We start from the raw sequence: 12,892 nt of genomic DNA on the forward strand, positions 1-12,892 counted from the left end.
TCAAACTTGTCTTGCATACACACGGTCACACAAAGTTGTCGGAAAATTCGATCGTTCTAAACGCGGTGACGTAAAACACGTACGTCGGGACTATAAACGGGGCAGTGGCCAATAGCTTTCATCTCTTTATTTATTCTGAGCATGCGTGGCACTTTGTCCGTCGGATTTGTGTACACACGATCAGAATTTCCGACAACGGATTTTGTTGTCAGAAAATTTTATATCCTGCTCTCAAACTTTGTGTGTCGGAAAATCCGATGGAAAATGTGTGAGGAGCCCACACACGGTCGGAATTTCCGACAACAAGGTCCTATCACACATTTTCCGTCTGAAAATCCGACCGTGTGTACGGGGCATATCAATTTAAAAATCCTATTCAGATCAGCTAGTGTTTTTTTCTCATTGGCAGCTTCCCTAATCTGTCCCACTCCAATTAGGAAAGACTATACATTAGCAGGCTTCCAAATTCTAGTAAACCATTTACTTTAACTGTTGCAAAAGTAAATAGCTTCAAAGTCGTTCAATTACTCCCCATATTGCTTACTGATGCAAATGACAGTACATCAACATATCTTAATAAAGTGCTGCCAAGTGTAGCATACACTGCACAGAGCATTGAGCAGCTTCCTGGACAGACTTCTCAGTGCACAGGCACATGGTCATCATTGTGTCAGACTGTCTGCACACCAGCCAAGCTTTAGAGCAAGCTATAAGTTCCTGCCAGAGTTATCCAGTTCAGAGGCTGAACAGTCCTGATGACAGCTATGTAAGTGCCTGTTTGGGTTCATGTGAAACAAGTCATTGCATGGAAGGATTTCCGAAAAAAAGAACTGTTGGATCCCACAAGAAAACATAAGCCTGCTTTGTTCTTCTTTAATTATTAAGGAGTACCAGTCATATAAAGGGCTCTTACTATGAAGAACATGGAGCTTGTGATGCTTATATTTACAATTCTCGCTTTGCTCTCATGTGTCATTGCTCTTTTAAGGGCAAAGGCAATAGGGATAAAGGGGTGTAATGGCAAAACGCAGATACTGTATATGCAATCATTTTAGTGTGTAGTAGTACAAAGTAACCTAGGCTCTTTACAAGCTAGTTATACATACTCAGCCAATTAGCTGAATACAATTCAAGCATCAAAGATCACACATTGCAGTCGATTTTGACACCTGTGTGTAGAGGGTCATATTGTACACAAGCCAGTGGCGGATGGTAGAATTTTTTTTTGGGGGGGGGGGCGGCAAACAGTATGCCACCGACACCCCCCCTCGGTTGGTCGGTGGGACGGTTGGTAGCACTTACCCCATAGTGGCTTCCCATGATTGGCGGCAGCCTCCCATTTCCCTGCTCTCCATGGTGGCGGCAGCTTCTGTTTCCTCCCTCCTTCACTGCAGCCAATCGGGAGTCTTCTCTTTTCGGCTAATCAGAAAACGGGTCTCACACCCGCTTCTGATTGGCTGGATTGAGGATCATTGTTACAACAGCGAATATTAATTCGCTGTTGTAACACTTGAGTTTGGCTCATGGCGCAATCCTCTGCGCCACGAGCCACCCTATTTTGAAGCCTATTAGAGCCTATGGCTCTAATCAGGTGCTTAAAAAAAAAAACATCCCTGCCGCTGTAAGTCAGGCGCCCGGCATCCAAAAAGGGGCCAGATGCCTGAATAGGGGGTGGCCACGGCGGCCATGGATAGAATTATGCTATGCGTGAATCTATCCATTATTCATATAGAACAGTGGTTCTCAACCTTTCTAGTGCCGTGACCCCTTGTTAAAATTTTCCAAGTTGTGGTAACCCCTAGCCATAAAAATCAGGTAGTGTTACTCACTGAGTCTCTGACTTTGTGGTGTCTCACAGCTGTGACACCTATACCAAAAGCAGAGGATGGGGTCTCCTCCAGCCCCTCCCACTTCACATTCCTCACCAGTCAGCTGACCTCTAGTCTCTGCCCCGCAGCCATGCCAGAAACTGAATGGGCAGATGCGAAGAGGCTGAGTGGGCGGCCGTGGGCTCCAGGTAAAGCCTCACTGGGTGGCCACAGACTCCAGGGACAGCCCTGCTGGGCGGCTGCGAAAAGGCTGGGAGAGCGGTGAGGGATTCAGGAACAGCCCAGGATTCGGTGACCCCTGGCAAATCGTCATTCGACCCCCCTAGGGGGTCCCGACCCCAGGTTGAAAACCACTGATATAGAGGGTGGCGAGGATAGAGGGGGCAGCAACTGGACAGGCTGTAAAAATTAGGGCATGTTAACAAGGATGTACTACAGTGTACACCAGTGCAAGGGTTGTATTTACATTTGTATGGGGATGCATAGGTGTTGTGTGCATCCCAGTGCAAGCAGTCCTATTCTTGTCAATAGGGACACACCGGCCAATCACAGTGCAGCAAGATCTGAGGCCACGCCTACCAGCACTAGGCTTAAAGGCCCATTAAAGACACCCACTCAAAGGTGTAACATATTATAGCTGACGTGAGATTTTAGGTGGGCTGATATCAAATAGTGGTGGTTGTCCCTTAAGATTAGTAGTTTGGTAGCTGTGACGAGTTTGGCTAAGGTGGTTAGACCTCATGGCGCAATTTGGCATTTTTCAGAAATCAAAGCCCAGATGTGACGTCCGTTTCCATTTATTATCAGTCTACTAGAAAAGGAGAGTGAAAACTGCTTTGGACATCATTCCTTGGGGCTGATTTACTAAAGGCAAATAGACCTTGTACTCTGTAAGTGAGGTTGCTACAGAGCTTAGTAAATTAGGTAAAGTGTCACTTTGCAAAGAGTGTCCAATCATGTGCAAGGAAAAAAAAAAACAGCACTTTTGCTTGTTCATGACTGGATGATGCAAGTGGAGCAACTGCACTTTGCAAAGGGACAAAAGGAGAGTGCTATCAAAGTAGCCCAAATTCAGACTTTTAAGGCATGGAAACAAAGGAGAAGTGAGAAAATGTATATAATTTATTAGAAAAAAATTCATATACAAATACAAAATTCAAAAAGAGATAAAACACATGAAAACTAATACAATCAGTACAGTGAGCCCTTGTGCGTCTACGCGTTTCACAGTGGGGCTTCTTCAGGACACGATCAAGGTTCAAAGGAGTAACAAAAGAGAAACAGAGAGCAAGTCTCACTGACTGAAATGAGATATATTCCAATTAAAAACAGAAATATTACATAGACGTATTAGAACATGTTACATTAAAAAAGCAAGTGCTCAACCATCCAAAGAAGAGAACTGAGAAAACCATAAGATGACAATAAAAGTACCTTTAATTTGGTAGGCCTCGTATAAAAAATTCCCCGTGATGGAAAATATGGAGTATTTATTTTACAAACAATACAATAAATACTCCATATTTTTTTCATCACGGGGAATTTTTTATATGAGGTATAGTATTAGCACTGATCACTGTATAAGTGTCACTGGTGATGTCAGTTAGTTAGCTCCCACCCAGCGTCAGATTGGCTGTCCCACTATAAGTCACTGATCACTGCCATTACTAGTAAAATAAATAAATAAAATAAATGAATGAATAAAAATTCCAGCATATACTGTATACCATAGTTTGTAGACTTTCACACAAACTAACAATGTATACTTATTGGGATTTTTTTACCAAAAACAGGTGGCAGAATACATTTTGGCCTAAATGTATGAAGAAATTTGATTTTAAACATGTTTACATTTTTTGGGGATTTTTTTATAGCAGAAAGAAAATTTTCTGCTATTTTCCATGTATATAATAAAAAATTAAAAAAAAACAGCGGTGATCAAATGCCACCAAAAGAAAACTCTATTTGTGTGAAAAAATTGATACAAATTTTGTTTCAGTACAGCATTGCATGACCGCGCAGTTACCAGTTAAAATAGCCCGGTGCTAAAAAGCAAAAAATGGCCTGGAAATAAGCGGGGTAAAATCTTCTGGGGCTGAGGTGATTAAAGCAGGATAGGCTTCCCTGATGAGATAAGTGTTCAGAGATTGCCTAAGCCCCTATTCACACTTGAGCTGTTTTTATTATTATTATTTTTAGCCTATGAAAAGCTAGTTAATAGCAAGAAAACCCAAAACAACTTGTGTTATGTGCGTTTTTCGTGCATTTTTCAAGCTCTTCATTTGAAGTCTATTAGGACCGAAGCACCTGACTAAGGCCCAAAAGAAGCTCATGTACTTTTCCAAGTGACAAGCTTCAAGCTTTAAATGACAGTATGCTCAGGTGTGAAGGGCAGCATTGAATATACTAAAAATCCTAGCATCAAATATTGAAGTGCTTCTGGTGAAGGTGTAAATCAATCATTAAATCGTTCAGGTGTGAAGGAGGCCTTAAGACAGGCAGAGTGGGATATAACTGGGCACATTGTGGTAGGGAGTGCCAGAGGATGGGAGAAGCTCTGAAGAAGTCCTGGAGGCCAGCATGGGAGGAGGTGAGGAGAGAAGGAGAGAGCAGGAGGTGTTGGGAGGAGTAGGGAGGATGTCCTCATGAATTCTTCCTTTACTTGTATTGATTTGTTCTTATGTTATGGTTTTCCAAAATCATTAAACCTTCTGCTCCTTTAACCAGCCGACTGCTGCACGCCGATATACATCGGCACAATGGCAGCAGTGGGCAAATGGGCATACCTTTACATCCCCTTTAGGAGGCGGGGATAGCAGACGCGCACCCACCGCATACAGCGTGACCGTGCCCATGGGACCGGTGGACTTGACGTCCAACGGTCTCCTGGCGATCGTGTCAGGGAGCCGCAGAACGGGGAAGTGCCTATGTAAACAAGGTATTTCCCTGTTCTGCCTTGTGTCATGACAGAGATCACTTCTCACTGTCACCGGGAGCAGTGATCGCTGTCATGTGACTTGAAGCCCACCCCCACACAGTTAGAATCACTCCCTAGGGCACACTTAACCCCTTCATCGCCCCCTAGTGTTTAACCCTTTCCCTGCCAGTGTCATTTACACAGTAATCAATGCATTTTAATAGCACTGATCGCTCTATAAATGACAATGGTCCCAAAATAGTGTCAAAAGTGTCCGACGTGTCCGCCATAATGTCACAGTCCTGATAAAAATCACAGATCGCCACCATTACTAGTAAAAAAAATAATAATAATAAAAATGCCATAAAACTATCCCCTATTTTGTAGATGCTATAACTTTTGTGCAAACCAATCAATATATGCTTATTGCGATTTTTTTTTTACCAAAAATATGTAGAAGAATACATATTGGCTTAAATTGAGGAAAAAAATTGTTTTTTTTATATATTTTTGGGGGATATTTATTATAGCAAAAAGTAAAAAATATTGGGTTTTTTTTAAACTGTCGCTCTTTTTTCGCTTATAGCGCAAAAAATAAAAACCGCAGAGGTGATCAAATACCAGCAAAAGAAAGCTCTATTTGTGGGGAAAAAAAAGACGTCAATTTTGTTTGGGTGCAACGTCTCACAACTGCGTAATTGTCAGTTAAAGCGACGCAGTGCCGTATCGCAAAAAGTGCTCTGGCCAGGAAGGGGGTAAAATCTTCTGGGGCTGAAGCAGTTAATTTATATCGCTTTTAGTTTTTTTGTTTGTTTGTTTTAGTTTTGTATTTACTAATGTACTATATATAATAGCAGTTGAAGTTTTAATGGTTTTAAAAGCTCTAATACTTCTCAAATTTTATGACAGAAAATAGAATATTTGTAACTCACGTGAGGGTCTTAAAAATACGCCAATGGGGTCAGAGAGCTATATATTTAATGTATAAATTATTCCTTACCTTTTCCTGTATGTAAATAATATATAAATTCTAAAAATGATATGAAAAGTACAGCTCATTAATATTCATGATGGTCTCCATGCATGCCTGCTAATGCTCTTGCTGCAAGCCCTGCTAAAACTTTTCCAAGTCCTACGTAAGAGTCAGAGAACATACCCTACCAAACTTTAGCTGAGTGCCATCTCTGGCGCAATTGTTCCAAAGGATTTTGCTGATGGACATATTTTTAATAAGTACACATAGAAGATAGATCCATAGAATATAAATGATGCCAGATCTTTAGATTTATTTGAGAACAAATGTGTGCATGGGCAGTTTAAAATACCTACTAAAATGCAGTATATTTCTGCAATATATGTACATTTGCCCATCTTTTATCCCTGCAAAGACCCTGTACATGAGGGACACCTACTAACAAACGTATGTAGGCATAGGACACGCCCCCTGTCACACCCCCTTAAAGGGAAATTAACCCAAAAAAAAAGGTTAATTAAATCCACAAGGACTTTTTTTTTACCACTACTATTCCTTTATATTGGCTCTTAAAATGTACAAATGGTTTATCTGCAGGTTTAGCACTGGGAAACACTTTTTGAAAGATAAAAAGTGCATTTTATATACATCTCTATAGATCAGACCAAAATGAGGGACAAATGAGGAGGAAAGAGGGACAGAGGGACATTGCTCCAAATCAGGGACAGTCCCTCGGAATCAGGGACAGTTAGGAGTTATGCTAAAGTGTACTCTCACAGCATCGACTACACAACACCATATATGCAAGGCAAATCCACCTACAAATGTGGAATGTTAAAGCAGAACTAAACTCTTGAAATCAACATTAGCTATTTTTAACCGCTTCAGCCCGGGAAGGATTTGCCCCCTTAATGACCAGGCCATTTTTTGCGATATGGCATTGCGACGATTTAACTGACAGTTGCGCGGTCGTGCAAAGCTGTACCCAAACAAAATTTGATGTCCTTTTTTTCCCCCCACAAATATTGATTTCTTTTGGTGGTATTTGGTCACCTCTGCGGTTTTTATTTTTTGCGCTATAAACAAACAAATAGTGCCAATTTTGAAAAAAATCAAACTTTTTTTTTTTTTACTTTTTGCTATAATACATTTCCGAAAAAATATATACATTTTTTTTTCTTCATCAGTTTAGGCCAATATGTATTCTTCTAGATCAGGGATATGCAATTAGCGGACCTCCAGCTGTTGCAGAACTACAAGTTCCATGAGGCATAGCAAGACTCTGACAGCCACAAGCATGACACCCAGAGTCAGAGGCATGATGGGACTTGTAGTTTTGCAACAGCTGGAGGTCCGCTAATTGCATATCCCTGTTCTACATATTTTTGATAAAAAAATTGCAATAAGCGTATATTGATTGGTTTGAGCAAAAGTTATCGCGTCTACAAACTATGGGATAGATTTAGGGACTTTTATTTTTTATTGTTTTTTCTAGTAATGGCGACGATCTGCGATTTTTAGCGGGACGGCGACATTGCGGCGTACAAATCTGACCTCCAAATGACACTTTTTGGGGACCAGTGACATTATTACATTGATCAGTGTTATAAAAATGCACTGATCAATGTAAAAATAAAACTGGCAGGGAAGGGGTTAAGACTAGGGGCCGATCAAGGGGTTTAAGTGTGTTCCCTCAGTGTGTTATAACTGTACGGGGGATGGGCTCACTGGGACATGACAGAGATCACTGGGAACAGAAGATCTCTGACATGTCCCCTGTCAGAATGGGGATCCGCCTTCTTTACACTGGCAGATCCCTGTTCAGCCTCTGTAATAGGCGATCGTGGGTCGCCGGCGGACGTCGAGTCCGCCCGGCCCCTGTGCACCTGCGCGAGCTGCTGTACAGGTACGGTGATTTGTGATGCCAACCTGCCGCATTATCATGAGCTGGTCGGCCAGTGGTTAATCTATATCCTACTAACATTAGTAAATAGACAGGAAGGTATATTATATTTACTTGTTTTAAAGAGTATGTAAACCCAACATTTCATATTCCTGCTGTGCCGTGTACTTGTATGAAAATGTATCCTGTTCTCTTTGTATTGCTTCATGTGAAATAACTGGTGTTCCTGCCAGTTCCTCTGTTTTCCTAACAAAAACTGACCACACTGGGCAGGAGAGCACAGAGTGGTCAGTTCTCTAGATGTGCTAAGAACTCAGCCTGCTGTCCTCCAATGGTCAGACTTGTCCTGACACCCACCCCCTGCACAACTATTCACTTGGAAGACCAGTGTGCTGCTGTTTCTCTTCCTCTAGCACTCTGAGCTACTTATGCAGCTGAGAACAGAGGTTATGTGATCACCTATAAAAAAGTGGGAAAGCAAAAATATTTATAATGATATATATATACATGTAGGGGTTTATTACTTTTACATGACTTGACTAAACTTTTAAACTTTTGTGTTTATATATTTCTTCAATTGCTTCCTGATTTCTGGCCTAAGTCAAAATGATACCAGGAGTCTTCATGGGCACTTTTTATTCTTTAAACTTAAGTGGGGAGGGGGGGTTCTCAGCTAAGCACACCCTCCTGTCTGCATGCCTGTGCTAAGCGCAGGTGGATTCAAGGAAGTAGAAATAAAAAAAAGAAGACGCACCAATCTTGTGCATTATCCTTGGATATATTTTCATAAAAAAGTAAATTAAAAACTACTCACAAACATGTGAAAGAAAACCGCAATATAAATAGCCTTCAGATGATGGCCATCGGTCTCACAGCAACAGCAACAACAGCCTCCAGATGGTAATGGAGAAGATTTTAAGGGCCACTGTTGGCTGATGAGCTTTGAAGGGATACCTTCTTCCTCAGAGCCCAGGATACCCCTATCCTTGAGGGCAGCAAGGCCAGGGGCCTTGTCTACTATGAATTCTAGCACACCTGGTTGGCCTACTTGTGCGCAGGAGTATTTGTGTTCTGGGTTCAAGGAAGTAACTGCTACATGAATCTTTACTTAAAGTGAATGTAAACCCTCTCCTATACCCAGTGAAGTGAACAGCCTCAGATGATACACAGAGATGAAACAAATCATCCTACATACGTTTTACTTGTTTATCTGCTGTCTTCAGCTTTCTATATTCTTTAGAAAGTGAACATCATGTTAGAAATGTTTCTTCCTGCTTCAGCAGTGGGAGGGGAGTCTGGGCATACACTGTGTGTGAGCTGATTGGAGGAAAGGCACACCCCCCCCCTCCACATAGGCAGAGGAACGAAGAAACTTGCAGAGCTGTGCTGTGAATAGACCAGCTCTCTGTTAATCTATTTATAGCACCTTTCCCGACACAAACTTTCAGCAGCTTTTATCTCCTGTGTCAGAGAACTTGTCGGAAGTTATCATGCTGATAACAGAAGAACGGAGCAGCAGAAAAACACGGGACTTAGGGCTTTGGCGAGAGTAAATACTGCAGATATATGTGCCCAGGTCAGATTTCATGAATGGGGTTTACATCCACTTTAAGATGACCTCAGCCAGAAATGCTGTCAATCAAATCCAATGACGCGGGAGCCGGGGGGTGGGGCAGAGTCCTACTGTCTGTGTCAATGGACGCAGCAGCAGGACACGGGAGCGCGCCCGCACGAGTGCCCCGAGGGAGAGCAGCTCTCCAACTGGTCATTCGAGAAGTGGAGGAACCAGGAGCGCCACTGAGGGACCCCAGAAGAGGAGGATCGGGGCCACTCTGTGCAAAACCAACTGCACAGAGGAGGTAAGTATGACATGTTTGTTTTTTTAAACCGAAGCTTTACTTTTACTTACCTTTAATACATCTCATAAGAAACACAATAAAGTGCCTTTAACCTATAATAAACTCATCTTATATTAACAGATCCATATAAATTAAGTGTGCAAGAATTGTGCAAAATTGTGCAAAAAGTATAATGCCAAAATATTATAAGGTACAAAAAGTGCTCAGTTTTGAACCTCAGATCCCCAAATGACGCTTGTTAAAGAGAAACGCGTTGGGAGGAGCCGCACACGTGACGTCATTCCACAAGTCGGGCTGACCGCTTAGACCTGCTAGCTGTTTGTAATACATGCTGTTTTATTTCTTGGAGATTTCTATTTCGGCTCAGGAGTTTGGGGAGCTTTTGTATGACCAGATCATGGTGTATGTGGCTGCTATGCAAAAAGGTGTTCAGTGATCTGCTTGTGGGATCAGAACAGTTGGTAAGGAGCTCATTTAACTATTTGTGGTGATTCCTTTCAGGAGCACTTTTCATTGTGGTGCACATTATCATCATTTTGCACCGCAAGAGAGAAGAAATGCTGATGTTTAGGAACTGAGCACTTTTTGCACTTTATAATCCACTTGCACTATAATTATTGCACAATTCTTGCCCATTATATATGGACTTGATTTATATGGATCTGTTAATATAAGATGAGGAACAAAAAAACATGAAGTGCATACCGATATCATTAGAGGGGACTTAGCAGGCAATTTTGTTGCTCCCTAATGCAACATATCAGACTCTAAGGACTAACTGACATAGTTTTTGCTGGCCATACACAAGCAGAATCAGTGTACTTCTGTGGTCAGGAAACCTGTACAAATCATTGACAGGCTGACACTGTCCACAACTGTTCATATGTAATTGGTAAAGGAGTGAATACCTGCGGCTAGGGAGTGATGAGCGCTGGTGCACACAAATTGCTTGCATCAAGTGCTGCTCATCTGTCCCTAACTTGCAGGTAATCTCTCCTTCTGTAATTACTTGCTGACAGCTTCAGAGCCTCTCAGCTTATCATTGATTTGTATAGCCTGAGTGGTCAAAGCTAATCAGAAACACCTGACCACACCCCCCCCCCCCAGAAATACGCTGATCTTGGAAGCGTACGACCGTGTAAATGAGCCCTAAACCATAAAAACAGCCTTAAAGTGGCTGTAAACTTTTACATATACCCAGTGAAGCAACTGACCTCAGGGGAGATGAATCAAATCCTTCTACATAAGTTGTACCTGTTTATCTGCAGCCCTTTTATCTCTACAGTCATTCAAAATCCAGAATTTATACAGCGTGGCGCGGAGTTACACTCAGTGAGGGGAGCTCTGAGAGGTGATTGGAGGGAAGGAACACCCCCCCCCTTCACACAGGACACATGAACAGAGCTGAGGCTGTCAATCACAGGCTGTGTGCTGAAGCTCTCTCCAGTCACCTTTTTTCACTTGATGTTAGCAATACTTGTCAGAAGTGCCTCCTGCACATAGCAGAGGAATGAGGCAGAAGACAGAAATGACACTTGGGGTTGATTTACTGAAGGCAAATTTGTGCACTTTGCAAAATGCAGTCACACTCTGCAAGAGCAGTTGCTCCAGAGCTTAGTAAATGAGCGGAAGCTCTGCTGACTTCTATCATCTTGTGCAAGCAAAAATACTGTTTTTTAAATTTTCCTTGCACATGATCGCATGCCGCGGAACACCCTTTAAAAGTCTATGGAAGAAATCAAAAGTGCTAATTTTAAAGGCTTATATGCATGGTATTGTCATAAAAAGTGTAAAAAGTGCACAGTCTATTTGTCTTTAGTGAATCCACCTTAAAGTGATCAGGCCTGAGACAAGTACACACTATAGTTTGTTCATTTTTCATGTCTGAGGTTTACAATCACTTTAATGAATGTTCATTGCACACTGCAAATATGGATTTCAGCATTTAACCACTTGCCGACCGCCGCACGACGATGTACGTCGACAGAGCGGCACGGGCAGGCAAAAGGACTTACAGGTACGTCCTTGCCTGCCCGCGGGTGGGGGGTCCGATCGGACCCCCCCCCGGTGCCTGCGGCGGTCGGCAAATCTCCCCCGGCGATCGGTGGTGAGGGGGAGGCCATCCATTCGTGGCCCCCCCCTCACGATCGCTCCCAGCCAATGGGATCATTTCCCTGCCTCTGTAGTGTACACAGAGGCAGAGGAAATGATGTCATCTCTCCTCGGCTCGGTAATTTCCGTTCCGGCCCGAGGAGAGAAGACAGGTATGTGAGTGCACCAACACTACACACACACAGTAGAACATGCCAGGCACACTAAACACCCCGATCCCCCCCCCCCGATCGCCCCCCGATCCCCCCCAATCACCCCCCCCTGTCACAAACTGACACCAAGCAGGTTTTTTTTTTTTTCTGATTACTGTATTGGTGTCAGTTTGTGACAGTTACAGTGTTAGGGCAGTGAGTGTTAGGCCCCCTTTAGGTCTAGGATACCCCCCTAACCCCCCCTAATAAAGTTTTAACCCCTTGATCACCCCCTGTCACCAGTGTCACTAAGCGATCATTTTTCTGATCGCTGTATTAGTGTCGCTGGTGACGATAGTTAGGGTCGTAAATATTTAGGTTCGCCGTCAGCGTTTTATAGCGACAGGGACCCCCATATACTATCTAATAAATGTTTTAACCCCTTGATTGCCCCCTAGTTAACCCTTTCACCACTGATCACCGTATAACCGTTACGGGTGACGCTGGTTAGTTTGTTTATTTTTTATAGTGTCAGGGCACCCGCCGTTTATTACCGAATAAAGGTTTAGCCCCCTGATCGCCCGGCGGTGATATGCGTCGCCCCAGGCAGCGTCAGATTAGCGCCAGTACCGCTAACACCCACGCACGCAGCATACGCCTCCCTTAGTGGTATAGTATCTGATCGCATCAATATCTGATCCGTTCAGATCTATACTAGCATCCCCAGCAGTTTAGGGTTCCCAAAAACGCAGTGTTAGCGGGATCAGCCCAGATACCTGCTAGCACCAGCGTTTTGCCCCTCCGCCCGGCCCAGCCCAGCCCACCCAAGTGCAGTATCGATCGATCGCTGTCACTTACAAAACACTAAACGCATAACTGCAGCGTTCGCAGAGTCAGGCCTGATCCCTGCGATCGCTAACAGTTTTTTTGGTAGCGTTTTGGTGAACTGGCAAGCACCAGCCCCAGGCAGTGTCAGGTTAGCGCCGGTCGCGCTAACACCCACGCACGCACCGTACACCTCCCTTAGTGGTATAGTATCTAAACTGATCATTATCTGATCCGATCAGATCTATACTGGCGTCCCCAGCAGTTTAGGGTTCCCAAAAACGCAGTGTTAGTGGGATCAGCCCAGATACCTGCTAGCACCTGCGTTTTGCCCCTCCGCCCG

Source organism: Aquarana catesbeiana, linkage group LG06 (genome assembly GCF_042186555.1).
Source record: "Aquarana catesbeiana isolate 2022-GZ linkage group LG06, ASM4218655v1, whole genome shotgun sequence".
Taxonomy (NCBI): domain Eukaryota; kingdom Metazoa; phylum Chordata; class Amphibia; order Anura; family Ranidae; genus Aquarana; species Aquarana catesbeiana.